Here is a 6,000-nt window from a genome sequence, read left to right on the forward strand (position 1 = left end):
ACCGAAGACATCTTGTCCTGCAGCTATTGTGCCCCCAAAGCCTGGGAGGACTGCCTTCCTTCAATAAGGACTCAAGCACTCCTGCAGGCACCCCAAAGAAGACTGTGAATGGTCCGACACCCTGAAACTCCACTGTATTCATGTCCTAGCCCAAGCTGAAGTGAGCCAAGGTGCAAGCATGGTACCCCAGCCCTCCAGAGATAAAGCGCACCTATGACTTGCCCACTGTGGACTTTACGTCACCACCTCCAGCCTTTGTTTGCAGGCCCACTGTAACCCAAGTGCTATATAGACATAAATCCGACACCTGTAGTGAAGACAACTCTGCACCCATCACCCCTGGAGAAGAGGATGAATGGTGCCCCTACCATCACGAGCATCATAAGTGTTGAGCTCCCTTGTTGGTGCAGCCTAACTGGTCCTCCAGTCCAAGCCTGCATTCTCTTTTCCGACAGACTGATCTCCATAGACTGGAAAGAGGCACTCAACCCTGTAAGGTACCTCTGCACCCAGCCACCCCAGAGGTACCCAAAGTGATGTGAACTGCCCGTGCTGCCTTGGACCTTGCTCCATAGTCACCTCAAGTCCAAAAGATTGGTCTTGTAAGTCGCTGTTGAGTGCCTCCAGAGGTTAATATTACCATGAAGTGCTTCAATTCCGATTTAAAATATCGAAATAACCCGACACCGAAAAACACACCACTGCACCTGGTTGCCCCAGTGCCTACTGAGGTGACCTGTTGGTGTTGCCTTGGACCTTGCCCCATACTCACCTTAAGGCTAGGGATGGGTGGCAAACTACACTCCGCCTGCAGAGTTAGAGGAGTTTTATCCAGTCAGTGCTCTGCTTGGAGCTTGGCAAAAGCTCCATAGCCGCCATGTACCAGAGTTTACCGGCACCTACATTTTTTTTGCCCGATTCATTGACCTTTTCCAACATGTCCACACCACCTCCCTGTCAAATTTTCTGACTGGTGGAGGTGAAGCTGGACAGCACATGTGCGATCGCTGCCAGTCGGTGCAGGTGGTAATCTCATATTAGTGTTATTGATGATGCTTTGTGTCGCTGCCACTTTTTACTGCACCCCATGGAACTATTATATGTGCGAACAAGGGCGATCTACTCATACCCACGGCAAGGCACCAATGCAGATGGTGCTTTGTGCTTGAGTCAGTGTGCCTGGCAGACGTTGGGCTTTAGGTTGGAACTAGACACAGTGAGAAGAAAGTCTATTTTCTGTTATTGTTTATTACCAAATGTGTACTTTTATGGAGTTTGGCATATGTGTGGTTGCCAGTGTTATGCAACTTTAGAGATGGGCCAGCCTGAATCTGTGGTGCCAGCGTGCATTTCCCAAGCAGGTGTGGGATTTCCATGAGGAATTCTAACTCAGTCTCAGCTCACTGACAGAGCAGTCGGTTAGTATGGATGAAAAGAGGTACTTTATGAGTGAGACATTAAATGTTAAAAGATATTCTCTGTTTTACAGGGAGTGAGTGCAAACTGGAGTTGGTGATATAATCACCTTTTAGCCCATCATCCACTCCTGCTGTATAGTTCTGAAAAGGGTGAGGCTGAGAGAGGACTACCTTAGTGAGACTGAATTATAGATGGATGTTGTAATCTAAACTTGATGGAACACACAAGACACAACGCTATCTCTATTCCAGTTAGCTTAGATGATACAAAACCTAAAGGCTTTTATCAGGATTATCAAATGAGTGTGGGAGATCACTCATTTATATGAGGTATTGCAGAAAGCCGTGGATCAAGAAAAAAAACCTGAGAGATTTCACAGGGTTGGCAGGAGAGGGTAGCGGAGTCACCTCTGAGGGCCATCATAAGTCTGGACATCCTTCTGGATTTTTACCCACCAAGTACTTTGAAAGGACACCGCGTGGTGAGTTACAATGCTGCTTGGAAGCTGCATAGCCGAGCCAAAACAGACTTGATATAAGTGAGGAATCACTTGGGTGTCATCAGAACAGGAAAAGGTAGAGCAGCTTAAAAAATATTCTTGAAGGGTGGAAAATCAAAGGAGCCGAGAAGAACCCATAAGGCATTTATTGCAAGTGGGGAGCAAAGGGTCGAAGGGGTATGCTGTGCTATAACAAGAGTTGCAAAAACAGTGGTTCCTGTGGACACTCAATGATTAATATCACAATATAATTTTCAGCACAATCACAGTTAACTGGGATAGGGTTCACACTTTTTCTTACTTTAGACACTCAACCCTGAATAACAAATGTGTGAATGTTCATATACAAAAAAGCTTGTTTCTCTATACCTCCTGTGTTACATGTTCTTCTTTCCCTGACATTGATAGTCTCCCAGTTAACTGCGATTGTGCTGAGAATTATATTATGATATTAATCATTGAGTGTCCACAGGAACCACTGTTTTTGTTTAAATTGTAATGTACAACAACAATTGGTGAAGGAGGGTCCGAGGGAAAAGTTTAACGACCTAACAGGTAAATACCCCCAGTGTAGCAACCTAAAGAACAAAAGTACCTGTCAGTCGAGTGACGCCGAGGTGCTCAAAAGTCACGCTGGAATGGAGTGCACAGAAAAAAAAAAAAAACAAACAGATAGGTCAAGGACTTAATAATTACATTGACTATCAACAGTTGCTGTTTTGAGTCCTATCAGACCACCCAACTGGCGGAGCCTCATCAAGTAGGACACTCAAACCATGGTCAGTCTGCAAACGCCCAGGTGTATATTGGCAATGCATGACTTGGTCATGGTCTGGACACCGCAAATGTTAATACAAGAGGTGGTACTAATAAGTGCAGTGCAAAAAAATATAAGTAGTGAAGTGACTAAAATGGCTGTCGAGGCAAACAAAGACCTTTATTAGTGATTGCCTGGACGTCAGATTAAAAATAGTGTAATGACAGTGTAAAATAATCACTGTCCAGCTTGCTTGGTGGAAAACAAAACAAAAAATAAAAAAAAATAAAAAATAAAAAAATAAAAATCAGGCCAACATGTTTCTGCCGTACTGTGTAAGTTCACTGGCATTCATCAGGGCCAAGCTCTCATATGCTACTGCAATTACACTAACATATGAGAGCCGAAGGCTCGTGAACCCGCCGTGAGGTACCGACGGACAGAGCGGGGCCTTATCTTTCCGAGCAGTTGCCGGGTGAGGTGAGGCTTACTTCCCACAGATTGATGGGGAAGACCAATCGCATCCACTGAGCAAATTGAAAAGATGCGGTAGTATGGTCGTGTGCGACCACTCTTAGTTTACATGCAATATGGTTATTTGATTAAATCCTTTTCAGTTTATTTCTACACATTTGTTAGTGTAATTGCAGTAGCATATGAGAGCTTGGCCCTGATGAATGCCAGTGAACTTACACAGTACGGCAGAAACATGTTGGCCTGATTTTTGTTTTCCACCAAGCAAGCTGGACAGTGATTATTTTACACTGTCATTACACTATTTTTAATCTGACGTCCAGGCAATCACTAATAAGGGCTTTGTTTGCCTCGACAGCCATTTTAGTCACTTCACTACTTATATTTATTTTTGCACTGCACTTATCAGTACCACCTCTTGTATTAACATTTGCGGTATCCAGACCATGACCAAGTCATGCATTGCCAATATACACCTGGGCGTTTGCAGACTGACCATGGTTTGAGTGTCCTACTTGATGAGGCTCCGCCAGTTGGGTGGTCTGATAGGACTCAAAACAGCAATTGTTGATAGTCAATGTAATTATTAAGTCCTTGACCTATCTGTTTGTTTTGGGTTTTTTTTTCTGTGCACTCCATTCCAGCGTGACTTTTGAGCACCTCGGCGTCACTCGACTGACAGGTACTTTTGTTCTTTAAATTGTAATGTACCCTGGTTCCATGTGAGTAGGGTGTCCCTTGTGTTTTTTTACACAATAACAGGAGTTGCAGGCAGTGCTACACGCCAGAGCCAAATACATAAAATGAGTGACAGACCCTCAACGAGCCACCTTTTATTTAATGTATCCATGAGTAAAGCAGAAGGATATTAAAACATTGATGGTAATGACATGACCCCAATGCAAAATTAGCGCATAACACTGCCAGTTCCAACCTCGCCGACAGGCGGCAGAGTCCCGGGGCAGAGAGGTCTACTGGGGCCATATTGCCACACTGTAGAAAAGTGAAAACCCTGTTGAGATTCTCTCATGTTTGATTCTTGTTGGTGTAGCACCATGATGTGCATTGTGCCTATTCAAGTGCTATAGGTTATCTTATTCCCATGTTGAGAACTGAAAGAAGAAAGAAATTGTATACATTGAGGATTAGCCTATGGGGGAATTGGGAACCGTTGTCACTGCTTGATGCCTCTGAAATGTGATATGTGGCTTCCCTTATTTCAAAAGCGTGAGCCTGTCTGGAAGTCTCAGGATTTCTCAAGAGACTGTTTCGAGTCTGCAGCACAAATGATAGACTAGCATTAGTTTAAAACATGGTGTGGTTTTCACCGAAGCCTTTCTCATATGCTGTGCAGAAGCAGATCAGGTTCCTTGAAGTGAAGCCCTTTTCTCCTCGTGCTTCCAGGTACTGCACAAACACTGGCCAGATGGAAATGCTTCTGCTGCCATGGTAAGGGTGCACTAATTTGGACCGGACGGCATTCCACAAGACACGGAACTCTGCATAATCTCACAGATTTTAGATAACTCCACTGAATTCCATGGAGTAGAACTCCGCAATCTCTGCCCACCCCTACTTAAGACCCGTGGAAAATTCCCATAAGTTGTGGTTAAGTGATTGTATGCAGCTTATGTTTTCTTCCATTTCTTGACTATTGTATGTCTTTGCAGATGTCTAACACTCCTCTCTGATAAGCCTAGGGCTGCTTGACCACACTACCCTCTAGAAGAACAACTTGGGATTGCTAGAGTGAGCCCCTGTCCACTAGTAAGGGAATACCTGGACTATTTGGACAGTATATGTCTTTTTGGTATTACACATAATGAGCTGGCCTCCTACAATGGGTGTTTCAGTGGTAGTATTAGTGTGTGCCTTGGTGTGTCACTGTCTGTAATGATGTGTACCTGGGTGTGTCAAAGGTTGTATTGGTGTGTGGCTGGGTGTTTGAGAGGCTGTATTGCTGTTTAGATGGGTGTGTAACTGACTGCATCAATGTTAGGTTGGGTGTGTGAGTGGCTGTATCTGTATGTGAGTGTCTGTATTATTGTCTGCCTGGGTGTGTACCCTGACAATGTAATCTTATGGAACAGCACCAAAGGAAGGTATTAGTAAAATACATTACTCAAATAGTTGAGACTGTAGATCTGCATGAAAACACCAATATGAGATAGCATTACAATTTCTAAAGTTACACAATATAGATACAATTTTAATAATGCATAACTTCATAATAACAATTTACTACTCATTTCTTATGCTGTAATGCTATGTTACATTACAATTAAGCTATTCATTTTAGTTGTTATACTGTTCTCAAGTTCTATACTCATACACCTTAAATGGTGTACTGTTGAAAGAATCATCATTGAAAAGTGTACAAAAAACAATAATAAAGAATGTTGAAAAAAATCTGCAAACTATGTCACTGCAACTAAGGAGCAGTGTGCACTGCATTCATTAAAACATTTTAAGCAATAATTTTAGCTATACTCCCTCTACTAATGTAAAGAAATATAACCTGTAAATAAACTAGTTCTAGATATATAAGGCACACTAGCATACGAAAAGACTTAAAAACAGACATGCCCCCTGGTAGGCCAAATGATGTCATAAATACAGATAGCGGATCTAGAACAAATAGACTGACGCTGTGAGTGGGTTGTGTGAGTGCCTGTGTGACTCTGTGAGCAGGTGTGTGAGTGCTTGTGTATGTCTGTGAGTGGGTGTATGAGTGGTGCTATGGATGTTAGGCATTTGCATACTTACAGAATCTGAAAGGAAGAACCATGGACTCTGCTCTCACCAGGAGACGAGAAGAAAGAAACCATTCATCACAGTCACTACACATCAG

The sequence above is a fragment of the Lissotriton helveticus genome, chromosome 4_1 (genome assembly GCF_964261635.1).
Source record: "Lissotriton helveticus chromosome 4_1, aLisHel1.1, whole genome shotgun sequence".
In the NCBI taxonomy this organism is placed as follows: Eukaryota; Metazoa; Chordata; class Amphibia; order Caudata; family Salamandridae; genus Lissotriton; species Lissotriton helveticus.